This window comes from Canis lupus, chromosome 15 (assembly GCF_048164855.1).
Source record: "Canis lupus baileyi chromosome 15, mCanLup2.hap1, whole genome shotgun sequence".
Taxonomy (NCBI): Eukaryota; Metazoa; Chordata; class Mammalia; order Carnivora; family Canidae; genus Canis; species Canis lupus.
In genome coordinates this window covers 57,001,567-57,015,704 of record NC_132852.1, presented here as the reverse complement: position 1 = coordinate 57,015,704, position 14,138 = coordinate 57,001,567, and the positions used below count along the sequence as shown (strand labels likewise).

Sequence of the window (14,138 nt, the reverse complement as noted above, 5' to 3'; positions counted from 1 at the left end):
TTGAAGTTTTTGTTAATAGTAACATATAGAGTCAATTTCCTAATTTTGACAAATGCACCTGGGTGATATGATATTAACAATGGGAGAAATCAAGCGAGTGTTATACTGAAACTCTCCATATTATCTTTGCAAACCTCTGTGAATCAAAAATTATTCCAAAGTAAAACATTCATTTTTTAAAAAATGCAAAAATTAACTTTATTCTACACTAAATATCAAATGTCTATGAATCAAATATATAAATAACTGAACACAATACAAGAGAGGTAAAGATATTTGCCAACTTTATTACAGATGAAGAATGAATAACTGTAATTTGAAAGAGAGAAGGAAATAACTAAAAATACCTACAAACTTAAGGAAACAAGACACAGACTGGGAGAAAATATTCACAACTCATTTAACAGATAAAGGACTAATATTCATGTTTTCAGAGAAATAAAATTTATTAAAAATAGGTAATGGGAAAAGTTAATAAACAGAAGTAACTTGAAAATCCAATAAAAATATAATGAGGCTATTTTAAATAATAGTCCAGATGTACCAGTTATTAATTTATTGCTTTTCAGCTGCAGACTGAACTTCTTTGCCTTTGCATAAAGATACTGAAACATGAACCTGCAGACTGCATTTCTCCTTTGGAAGATGGCTCAATGTTTGGCTCTACCAGTAGCAGCTACTGGGGGGACTTCATGAAGATAGAAGAGGAAGGAGTCTTTTTTCTTGTGTCTCGTTTTTATATTTTGCAGCAATCCTACTGAGAGGTGTGATATTTGGGGTGCCTATGGCTTGATTGGAAGAGCATGAAGATCTTCATCTCAGGGTCATGAGTTCAAGCCCCATGTTGGGTGTAGAGATTATGTAAACAAAGAAAACTTAAAAAAAAAAAAAGGAGGTGCAATACTGGCACCACTTGTTGCAGTTGAGTCACTGGCATCCCTCTAGCCAGTGTCTTCAGCTCTCATGGCTTAGAAGTCATGAAGTCAAATTCTTCATCACTCCAACAGTAAATGCGTTCATGATTTTCTTCTCAGAGATGTGAATGTCAACATGGAGACACCCCTTCCTCCAATTTTCTAAATTCTTGGTTCTGCAAGATATACTGGTGGCATTTGAAAGTAGACAGTTCAGGCATTACTTCACTCAACTGGTTGCCCAGAAGGCCTAAACTGAAGGAGAATCCTCTCAGTAGGCAGAACTTGAAATGGTGTACCTTATAATCACTTTTCCTAGAATAATGATGGCCAAAAATATAAATTTTAATTTATTCATGTATGGTGGCTATTTTTTTTTTTGGTGGATGGTAATGGATTGGAAGGATCAGGATAGAAAATTGGTAACAAGGAAATTTAGGGAAAAAAAAATCTGTGGATGACCTGCTGAGAATAAGTAGCTAGTGAACTTATTCATACCCTATTTTATGATGAAAAAAGATTTTATTTATTTGACACAGAGAGAGAACACAAGCAGAGGGAGCAGGAGGCAGCAGAGAGGGGAAGGGAAAAGTAGGCTTCCTGCTGAGCAGGAAACCCAATCCAGGGCTTGATCCCAGGACTCCTGGGATCATGACCTGAGCCAAAGGCAGATGCTTAACTGACTGAGCCACCCAGGTGCCCCCATATCCTATTTTAATAGTTACCTAGAACATCTCCTGCAGTGGACAACATGAAATGCTTTTTGCATGACAATCAGCCTCTTACGTTGTACCAGTGCTTTCCAGAAACTGTTTAATGAGTTCATGAGAAAAGTGGTCATAGTGGCAGTTAATTACATGGTCATTGACATCAATGATAACATGATAGCATGTAAAACACGCCATAAGTCCATGGATGGTGGTATTGACAGGACACTACAGATGGAAAGGGTAAATTCATATTCCAGAATATATCTAGTGATGATACCACAGTATTGACACCATTTATTCTGATAAGGGAAATCATTTCAGTTCCAAGAAAGTATAGCTATGGGCCCTTTTCTATGTAATTAAATGGCCCTACCACATAATCTATCACATAGAAAACCGCAGTCCTAATTGGAAGATTAAATGACTTAATAAAGATAGACTCGTGATACCAGTTAAAGTACCTATAAAAATGGGATAAGACCGATATCCTCTAAGATCAACTATATGCTTCCTATCAGAAACAATGTTAAGGTGTTATCTTCCCTCTAGTGAAAATACAAGAGTTCAAGAATCAAGAGATGGAACTGGAAGGGATTTTTCACTATTTTACTTAATAATTCATTCATAGACTTTTACTTCCAGTCCTAGCAACTTTAAACTCTGCTGGGTTAGAGATCTTACAATTACCAAGGGGAGAATGCTTTCACCAAAGAACACAAGGGTAGTTCCATTCAACACTACTGCTTGGATATCCTGGGCTCCTTTTCCCAGTGAACCAACTGAAAAATAAAAGACATTGGGTTACTACTAACACTGAGGACACTAACACTGGAATCCAGAGGAACTTCTGGGTAGCTCTTAGAAATTCCTTCCAATAAGTAAATTATCACAGAAAACTATAGCAGTCAGAACAGGCAGGACCACTGAGGGTTTTGACTCTTCAGGAATTATGTTTGGGTTACCCATCAAGTAGAGAACCCTGATCAGTTGAGTTTTCATTTTATGGCAAAGGACACATTTATTATTTTACACAAGTTTGTTATTGCTAATTTGACAATTTAGTCTTCAGGTAAGAAATATTTGATGAGTCTGTAACTAAATTTGAGGCAGCCATGAACAAAAATTTTGAAACTGTGTGTCTCCTCATTTTGGGGAAAGGCTGGGATCATTACTTCTATAACAAAAGAGATGTACCTTGTAAGGTGAAATAAGCTGTTTTGCTGTTGTAGAAAAGTCCATATTCTTATATGATGGAATGTGGTGATGCTGAGTAGTCAAAAGGGTGCATTGTGCCAGTTATGATTCATTTCCTTTCAGCTTTAAACCCACCCATGTGTGTCGTGCTTTGTGATGCTGTAACTGGGCTATGGACTACATTACCCTTTTTCCAGCTGGATCAATATTGTCTCTACAAATAGAGAACTCTAAGAAGGACACTGCCAAACTAGAAGATAGAGAGCAGACTTTTTTTTTTAAGTATTCCATTTTTCCATGTGACTTTGAGTGGATAGGTATGCCAAGGTCCCAGCAGGGTTACCATAGTGGCAGGCTGATTTTTGCAATTTAGTGTGAAAGTCCACTCAATTAGTTTCTCTGTTATCCACTGACAGATACTCCTGGCTCTCACAGCTCAACAGCTGAAAATCTGCCAGTGGTTTTATCCTCATAACATTTGCAGCATCTCTTGCTCTTGTGGCATAGCAGTAGTGAGTTTTGTTGTCACCAGAGCCCTGGGAAGTCTGTTCCTGTGGCAACCATATCTTCCTCTCTGTGGTCTGAATCTTCTTTTGCTGTTCTCTCTCCCTTAAGTTTCCTAGTTCCTTTCTTAACTTCCCCACAACCCAAAGGTCAAAAGCCACTTTGCAAACCCCTTTCTACCTTCTTATTGTTAACCACATTTTACCTTGATAAAAGGTAAAAAAAAAAAAAACCCTACTCAAATTACTGGGCCCTGGTTAATAACCAGAAAAGTTCTTGAAGAGTACAATTTAAAGACCAATGATATATTGTTTCATAACTGATTCTTAAAATGTTTAAACTGAAAATAGAGTTCTTGGCAAAATATGAAGAAAATGGCAACTGTAAATAGGCATGGAAATTGTAACAACATATTTGGGACACAAATCATTAATGTCTAGGAAATTTGCACACGTTCATATCCTGGTTCAGTCATTCCTTTCCATTCCTAGTCCTATTTTCTAAAGAAATTCCTATTCATATGCACAAGAAAACGTGCAGAGAAGCATTGTTTTAAAAGAATAAAAATAGAAACTGTAAAATTTCATTGATACTAGAATAAATTATAGTATATTCATTTAATGGTATAGTCTATAGCGCTAAAAGAAAATAGAGAAATACATTTATGAAGATCAATAGATCTCATGAATCCTGAAAGGAAATCAGAAATATAGATGGATGTATGATTTTAAAATGTGCAAAACAGTGTTTTAAAAAATATGCAAACATTTTATATATTCTATGTACATGTACACAGTAAATATGAATACACATAAAAACAGACACAGGAATAGAAATATCTGGAGAGGGTAAGAAGAGAATTACATTGGAGAAGGGAAAAACAGGATTTTTTTTTTACATCTATTAATTTAAAATAAAATCTAAACCATCCTAAAATTGTGTCACTTATGTATCTCTTGCCTAAAACCTAATGAGTCATATTTAAGTAGATGATATTACAAGAATGTGTTATACCTCCATGTTTTCATACAGAAAACATTTCCTTTTAAAGAGTTCGTTTCCTCTCTTTATTTCTTTAAACATAGTTCAGATACTACTTCCTCCCAGAAGCCTTTCATGACTGCTTTAACTGATTTTTCTTCATCAGTACCTTTGCTTTAACACTTAATATTTGAATCCATTTGTCCCCTCAATTATCTACATATCTATATACATTTACCCTATTTTTAGTTACAATACATTATGTGGCATAAAGAAATCACTAAGAGGGATAAATGCAAGATTATTTTGAAGAATCTGAAACTTACAAACTAGCACCAAGATCTGAGCATCATAAATCTCTTCTGTAAAAACAGGCCTCAAAATAAACAGCAAAATAAATTATCTACATTGATTATAAGCATCTCAGCCTTTAAAATCACAGAATAGAAACTTCTAATTACAGAATTCTCAGTTTCTATTTGTCAGAATTAAAGAGAAAGTAAGAGTTTCACTTATTCATTCAACAAATCTAAAAATATATATCTTAAAAATTATATTTAATGCCAACTGTATGCCTGCTATTATACTAAGAACTATAGATTGAAGGATGAGAAGGATGGATATGGTCTCTTTCCTCAAGAAGTTTATTTTCTAGTGAGAAAAAGAGCCCAATAACCCACCTACACACAAATATATAAAATAATTGTCATACAAAATTATCATATTATGATCACTGAAGGGAAGAAAGATACAGTCTGGTTTCTGGTGTCTTTGTTAAATCACACAATTATTTAACTCTAAAATAATCTAGCACCTGAATTATTGCTATGTTAAATATCTGTTTATATTCAGTAGCACTTTTTTTTATTTACACTTCTGCTACTTCCCACATACACACAAAAGCCTGAATTGATAGCCTTTATATGCTTTCATGACTACAATTAAGTAATGGAAGAGTCCTGATCAATACCAGGTGAATATCCTGAGACAGTTCAGCTGTTGCTAATTTCCAATGAGTAATAAGAGAAAGATAGTAGCTATAAATGGAGGCACAAAACTTTATCTATAGTTTGCTTTCAACTCTTAAATATATTCTTATTAACTCAAAAGAAGAATCATCAATCCTATTTACTCAGTGTGGTAAGCAGACTCTTAGCCTTCATAATCGTGGCTCTCTGGTTACTCCTATGTTTATGTTATATTACATGGAAAAGGGACTTTTCAGATGTGATTAAGGTTAGTGATAAATTCTTAAAAAGATTATCCAGGTGAGCCCAGTGTAATTATTTGGGTCTTGAGAAACAGAAGTGTTTCTCTGAATGAGAAGGCAGAGAGAATTAGAGCACAAAAGACCTCAACATGCTGTTGACTTGGAGATGTAGGAGTCCACATGAAAAGCACAAGAAGAAATGAGTTCTGTCAATAACCACTGATCTTGGAGAAGAAGAACCTAACTCCAGATTAGAGCCACAAGAGGTGACAGCTTGAACACAGCCCGGTGAGACTCTGAACAGAGAATCAAGCCAGTTGTCCCAGACTTCTGACCTATAGAAACTGAAATAATGAATTGGGTTTAAAGCCACAAAGTTTGTCACAATTTGATTATAGCAGAAATAGAAAGTAACATACCTAGCAACCTACAATTTGAATTGCTTCTTTATTTTGATATTTAAAGTTTTTATGGATATCATTTCTCTTTGGCTGAAAGCTGTAAAATATGGGGAAATCTCCCCACTCTCTCTTGGCTTTTGGAAACTGCTTTTCTTAAGCCAGATCTAGATGGTTTCTCCTGGAATTCTTTCTATCTTGCCAATGTAACTTCCTGATTTTGGGTGGGCTTGAATCCAGTGCAGGATATACTGAAGGAAAAGCATTGCTAAACTCACAGCCAGTCTGGTGGTACTGCATCTTCAAATGGCTATTCCTTGCATTATGTCAAGGCTCTATACTACATTCAGTGGGAGAGACAGGGTGCAGTGTGCTAAATCCATTTTATCTGGGAATGGAACTCCTGTGCCCATAACCTTAAAACTTAAAAAAATTTAATTTATGGTTTTCCAAAATTCCCTAGAAAATATATATTTAATAAGAGTGCTTTCTTTGTGATTTATTGCACTGTCTTGAAGGTAGAAGGAGTCATCAAGAACAGGCTGGTAGGATTCAGTTCACAGTAAATGTAGCATGATAAATGACATGGAGTCTGATACTGAGTGAAAGTGAATAAAAAGAAAAACATCTTAAGAGGAGAAGACAAAATGGAAAAGAATCCAAAATATCTTAATATTCAGCTTAACATCGATATTTTTGCAAAAGTATTTACGATCCCAAGTGAACATGTAATACTATTAGAAATATTCAAAAGGAACTCCTCATTGCAAAGAGAAATAACTTCTTAAAAATGGGTATAAAAGAGAACCAATCAATTCTCTTTAAAGCATGTTTATTGACTACATCTTCAGAAATATTTTGGTTCTTTATTCTAACCTAGGAGGAGCACATCTTTTCAAATCCAACATACATAGATTACACACATGTCAATACTCCAAAAGTAAAACAGTATATTTAGGTTGAATCACTAATAGTGGATTTGAGACAGAGTGGAGGCTCTATCCTTCACCCACAATTACTACATAGTGGCTCTTACTCTTCAAATTCCTTTGTGATACATTTTCCTCTCCCAGTCTTTCCTCTCTGTTCTGCTAAATATCTCAATTTATTCTTCTCTTTGCTCTGTGGAACAGCACCACTGTTTTAGGGAGAGGATTTCCATGTAACCTAAACAAATTTTCCTTTTATTCCTTTTTTTCTTTTTAAATCAAAGAAACTTAAAGATATTTTAACTTCTCTCTGAATGACCTATTCTGTGGAAAATTTCAACATCAACATCTGACCCCCACACCAGAAGAAGATAATTCTCAAATAATATTTGCTGCTCAGTATATATTTCAAACATGACAAACACTTGATCCACATTTTTTTCCATTTGCTATTAATTGGAGATATTTTCAGGATCCTTGTTATCAGTGTATTTCATAGTTCTGCTTTATAATCCCTTAACTTCCACAACACTATAGTCTTTATCTTCATTGTCAAGAAAACATTCACCAGCCTGGCATATAAGGACCACATAGCACATTACTTTCCAGAATTTGTGTACATTGTCTTAAATTATAACTGCTCCCCAGATTTTAAAGACCTTTTTTTTTTTTTCTTGTGGAGGGTATCATTCAACCTCTGTTACCCTAGATATCAGATATCTTGACTTCTTAATTATAATCAAGACTAAGAGAAAGTTTTCATCTGAAATTTCTTTCATTCAATTCTAGTTCCTATTTTTTTAGCCACTGCTGTCTACAAATTATAGAGCACCTTATTCTTCAAAGACATTCCGCACAGTACTTATAAGGAAATGACAGACCCAATTGTCAACCTAGACTTCTGAAAATATCCCCAAGATAAAGAAGATATTTGGGGTTTAGGTGTGGGGCAGTATATAAAAGCATGTTTTTAATATTTGCAGCAATATCTAGACCAATAATGAGATAGACACACTTTTCCCTGGTTCTGCTAAATTCAGCTAAAAACCTTAGACAATATACATAAAACAAACATACAGTGGCTCTAAAAAGTAGTAAGAAAAAGGCAGACTGGCTAGGTATGTGAGCCTGAAGAACAATGCTTTGGTGAGGGTACTGAGTTTTCTTTTTGCTTCATTATAACCCAGACTGGTACTATAGAAGTCAGAAATGCAGAACCACCAGTGGTGCAGAAAGAGGCCAAGAAAGCCTTCTGTTTCTAGAAAAAGTACAGGGACAGAAGGACAACATGGTAAGGCAGGCAGAACTAAACACAAAAAAACTTTAACAATAAGAATTCTAGCCCAGCAACCATGGAAAAAGCTAGAGTCCCACCACCAACCCTGTCATCAAAGGCCAAGAAGGAAGACTAGGTATATAGCCATACCTGGCTTTAATGAGGTGCCCTACCCCCACTCCCTCAACTGCAGTGATGTGATATCCAAGAACACTATGTGAAGAGCTGGAGTTTCAACCTTGCTCAGTGGTAATAACCCGCCACCACCATAGTGTCAGTGAGGGCCATGCAGGGATCCTGGACTTCCATCCCATTCTGCAGTAATAAGGCATATGTATTGCTCTTAGCTAGCATCGGAGGATTCAAATGCAAAGCTTGAAATCCCACCACCATCCAATGGTCTCTAACCATACTCTGTCACCATGTTGTCAATAGAGACTACAAGAAGAATGAGATTTCAGTCCTCCTACCAACCAGGTGAAGTAGGCTGTGGATGAGTGGGAAGTCTGAAATGCTATCTCTGCTCAGCAGAAATAAGGTATCCACCGACCACCAGGATGTCAAAGGAGACTGAATGGAAAAACAATCTCATAGGGCAATGCCATTAATCCATTCTGGTTAAATGCCACTCAATGGTAAAATTTCTTTCTTTTCTACCCTTATAGAGAGGTTTTCTGAATTGAGAAGAGATTTTGCTTTAAATCATATTTCCTTAACAGGCTATGTACAAATATGCTTTCTCATGTTTCTGCTTCCAACTGGTTTGACTGGAGAAGGAATGAAAAGAGAGAGATAAATCCCCTGTGCTTCAAATATCAACATTTCTGTATAAACCAGCCCTGTAAGAAATGTTTTTTTTAATATTTATTTATTATTTATGATAGACATAGAGAGAGAGAGAGGCAGAGACACAGGAGGAGAGAGAAGCAGGCTCCATGCCAGGAGCCTGACTTGGGACTCGATCCCAGGACTCCAGGATCGCGCCCTGGGCCAAAGGCAGGTGCCAAACCACTGAGCAACCCAGGGATCCCCCAGCCCTGTAAGAAATGTTAAAGGGGACTCAATGGAAAAGAACGATAATAAGTGAGAATATAAAAAAGTTGGAAGCACAAGAGCAGGGAATATATCTGTAAAAATCAGTCAAGGGATCCAAAAAATAAAAGGATGTAAATCATGACACCATATACATAAAATGTGGGCAGGAGAGGAGTAAACAATGGGTTCAAACTTAAGCAACCATCATTTAATATAGACTGCTATATGCAGAAGATGTTATATACAAACCTAATAAACCTAATAGTAATCTCAAATCAAAAGCCAGTAATATATATGCAAAGAATAAAGAAAAACAAATCTGAGTATATCAACTTAAAAAAGCCAAACCATGTAAGAAAGCAAAAGAAAGGATCAGAGAAAAACTAACAAAACAAGTAACAAGTAACAAAATGGCAATAAATATGTCTAGCAATAATTACTTTGTATTAATACTTTGTAGAAATGGATTAAATGCTCCAATCAAAAGACATTAAGTGTCGGAGTATATATATATTAAAAAAAAACAAGACCCATATATATGCTGCCTTCAAGAGACTCATTTCAGACCTAAAGATTGAAAGTGACTGCATGAAGAAACATCTATCAAGCAAATGGGTCAGAAGAAAGTTGGCGTAGCAACACTTATATTGGGCAAAACAGACTTTAAAACAAAGATTGTAACAAAAGGCAAAGAAGGACACCACAAAATAAAAAGGGGACAATCTAAAAAGAAGATATAACAATTGAAATATTTAGGCACCCAACACGGGAGTATCCAAATATATAAAAGTTAATAACAAACATAAAAAAGTAATCAATAATAATACAATAATTATACAGGACTTTTACATCCCACTTACATCAATGGATAGATCATCTAAACAGATAATCAACAAGGAGCCAATGATTGAATGACACACTGGATCAAATGGACTTAAACATATGCAGAACATTCCTTCCTAAAACAGAAAAATACACATTCTTTTCAAGTCACATGGAAACATTCTCTAGAACAGACCACATACTAGGCCACAAAACAAGTCTCAACAAGTAAAAATATCAGCCATACCATGCCTCATCTCTGACCACAACACTATGAAAATAGAAGTCAGCCACAAGAAAAAATATGGAATGAAAACAAATACATGGAGATTAAATGACAGGTTACTAAACAATGAATGAGTCAACCAAGAAATCAAAATAAATCAAAGTTACATAGAAAAAAAAAATGAAAGCACAACCATCCAAAATCTTTGAAATGCAGCAGGTCTATGGGGGAAATTTATAGCAATAAAGGCTTACCTGAGGAAACAAGAAAAATCTCAACAACCTAACTTTATACCTAAAGGGGCTAGTAAAGGACCAAAACAAAACAAAACAAAAAAACAAACCCTAAAATCAGCAGAAGGAAGGGAATAATAAAGATTAGAGCATAAATAAATCATATAGAAACTAAAAAGCAATAGAACAAATCCATGAAACTGGGAGTTGGCTCTTTGAAAAGATCAACAAAATTGATAAACCTCTAGCCAGACTCATAAAAAGAGAGAGAAATAATTGTAAAAAAAAAAACAGTATGAAAAATTATATGCCAACAAATTGGACAAGCTAGAAGACATGGATAAATTCCTAGAAACATGTAATTTTCCAAATTGAAGCAGGAAGAAATAGTAACTTGAACAGACCAATTACTAGCAATGAAATTGAATCAGTAATCAAAAAACTCCCAACAAACAAAAACCCAGGACCAGATGGCTTTACAGATAAATTATACCAAGCATTTGAAGAATAATTAATAATTAATTTCTCAAACTATTCTAAAATTTAGAAGAGGAAGAAGAACTTCCAAATTCATTCTATGAGGCCAGCATTACCCTGATACCAAAGCCAGAAAACGACACTACAAAAAAAAAAAAAAAAAGAAAGAAAGAAAAGAAAAAGAAAGAAAAGAAACTATTGACCAATATCTCTGATAAACATAGATGGAAAAATCTTCCACAAAATATTAGCAAAATGAATCCAACAATACATTTTTAAAAGTCATTGGCCATAATCAAGTGGGATTTATTCCCAGGATACAAAGGTGGTTCGATTCACAAATCAATATGACACATCACATCAAGAAGTATAAGAAGTGGGATCCCTGGGTGGCGCAGCGGTTTGGCGCCTGCCTTTGGCCCAGGGCGTGATCCTGGAGACCCGGGATCGAATCCCACGTCGGGCTCCCGGTGCATGGAGCCTGCTTCTCCCTCTGCCTGTGTCTCTGCCTCTCTCTCTCTCTGTGTGACTATCATAAATAAATAAAGATTTAAAAAAAAAAAAAAAAAAAAGAAGTATAAGAAGTATGTGATCACTTTGGTAGATGCTGAAAAAGCATTTGAAAAATACAGCATTCATTCATGATAAAAGCTTTCAATAACGTAGGTTTATAGGGAAATATCTCCATATGCTAAAGGCCATATGCAAAAAACCCACAACTAAAATATTCAGTGGTGAAAAACTGAGAGCTTTCCCCCTAAGGTCAGGAATAAAATAAGGATGTCCACTCTCATCACTCATATTCAACCCAGTACTAGGTAACCCATCCACAACAAGTAGACAAGAAATAAAATCCATCTGAACTGGTAAGGAAGAAGTAAAACTTTCACTATTTGCAGATGACACAATGTTTTATATAGAAAATCCTAAAAACTTAACCAAAAAATGACTAGAACTAATCATTGAATTCAGTAAATTTGCAGGATATAAAAATTATTGTACAGAAATTGGTTGCATTTCTATATACTAATAAGGAAGCAGCAGAAAGAAATTAAGAAAACAATCCTATTTACAATTGTGCCAAAAGAATAAAATACCTAGGAATAAATTTAACAAAGAGGTGAAAGACCCGTACTCTGAAAACTATAAAACACTGATGAAAGAAATTGAAGATAAGACAAACAATGGAAAGATACTCCATGCTCATCGACTGGAAGAACAAATATTGGTAAAATATCCGTGGGACTCAAACTAATGTACAGATGTAATGCAATCCCTGTCAAAATATCAACAATATTTCTCACAGAACTAGAATAAACAATCCTACAATTTGTATGGAACCACAAAAGACCTCAAGAAACCAAAGCAATCTTGAAAATATCATAATTCCAGGCTTCAAGTTATATTACAAAGCTGTAGCAATTAAATCAGTATTGTACTGTCACAAGAACAGATATGTAGATCAACAGAACAGAGCCAAAAACCCAAAAATAAATCTGCAGTTATATGATCCATTAATCTTCAACAAAGGAGGCAAGATATCCAATGGGCAAAAAACCGGAGGTTTAAGCAGCTGAGTGGAGACAGCCCACCATTCGGACCCCAAAACCTGAGTCCACTCTGACCACAAAGCACGGAGCTCAGAGTCTTCTTGGAGAAATGCTTGAAGAGAAAACAATCATCTAACACACTGATTGAGTCCCTATGCTGTACAGACTTGTCTCCAGTCCTCAAGAGCTTCTGTTCTAGCCGGGAAGCCCCCTTCCTAAGTAAACCCATGAATAGATATGAATTTTAGATCATGAGGGAAATACAGTAATTGCTTCTGGCAAAAAAAAAAAAAAATACATACATACATACCCTGAGGCAAGGAAAAAAAAAGCAAAAATAAACTTTTGGGACTACATCAAAATAAAAAGCTGCTGCACAGCAAAGGAAACTATCAACAATGAGATATCACCTTACAGCTGTCAGAATGGCTAAAATTAAAAAAAAAAAAAAAAAAAAAAAAACAAGAAACACGTGTTGGTAAGGATGTGGAGAAAAAAGAGCCCTTGTACACTATTGGTGGGAATGCAAACTACTATGGAAAACAGTATGGAAGTTCCCCAAAAAGTTAAAAATAGTACTCCCTATGATCGAGGAATTGCACTAGTGGTTATGCAACACCAAAATACAAAACATTAATTTAAAGAAACACATGCACCTCAATATTTATTGCAGCATTATATACAATAGCCAAATTATGGAAGCAGCCCAAGTGTCCATTGATAGATGAATGGATAATAAATAAGAGGAATATATACAATGGAGTATTACTCAGCTATAAAAAGGAAGAAATCTTGCCAATGCTACAACACGGATAGATCTAGAGAATACAATGTTAAGTGACATAATTCAATCAGAGAAACACAAATATCATATGATTTCACTCATATGTAGAACTCAAGAAACAACCCAAAAAACGGGGAAAAAAGAGAAACACACACACACACACACACACACACACACCAAGAAAAAGACTCTTAACTACAGAGAGGATGGTTACCAGAGGGAAGTAGGAGGATGGGTGAAATAGGTGAAGGGGATTATGAGTACACTTGATGAGAAATGTAAAGAATTGTTGAATTGCTATATTGCACTTCTGAAACTAATTTAACACTGTATGTTAACTATACTGGAATCAAAATAAAAAATGATAATAATAAAATAATGCTTGTAGCAGATAAGAATTAATCTGGCCTTTATTAACCTAGATTTCATACTTAGAATCTTGGAGAACTGAGATAATAATCAGCATTTTCCTTGTTTTTCTCAATTAAGTAAGCATCAAGATATAGACTCAATTTAGAGAAAATTTACTTCATGGAAGAAATTGTTCCTTAATTGTTTAAAGTAGTCATAGTTTGAAATGACTTTGGGTTTTTATAACCACTGATACAAATACAAATATCTTTTGAAAATAAAATGAAACAAAAAAGATTAAAAGAAATCCAAATGGCTTATTTCAAAAATAAACACCACATTCCATTCAGAAATAAGAGCTTTCAAAAAAAAATGTACTTCAAGGTTCCAGTTGTAGACTTATTATGAGAATGAATTTATCTCCAAAGAAAATCTAGTTTTAAATATAACAGAAATAGAGAATCTAGTCTCAAGAAGACCACATAGAAGAAAACTGTCATTTGCTGAAGTTATGATAAGATTGATGCATCCTTTTCCACGGTTC

The 14,138-nt window shown here is 34.9% G+C and overlaps 1 long non-coding RNA gene across 2 annotated transcripts in view; it reads right to left on the bottom strand.

Moving 5' to 3' along the window:
- Positions 1 to 427: 427 nt before the first annotated feature.
- Positions 428 to 14,138, bottom strand: part of LOC140605306 (uncharacterized) — a 56,615-nt gene continuing 42,904 nt past the window's right edge. For both annotated transcript variants that reach the window (XR_012008010.1, XR_012008011.1), the window contains exon 6: positions 428 to 1,229. This is a non-coding gene — a long non-coding RNA (uncharacterized lncRNA). The remainder of the gene's footprint in view (positions 1,230 to 14,138) is intronic.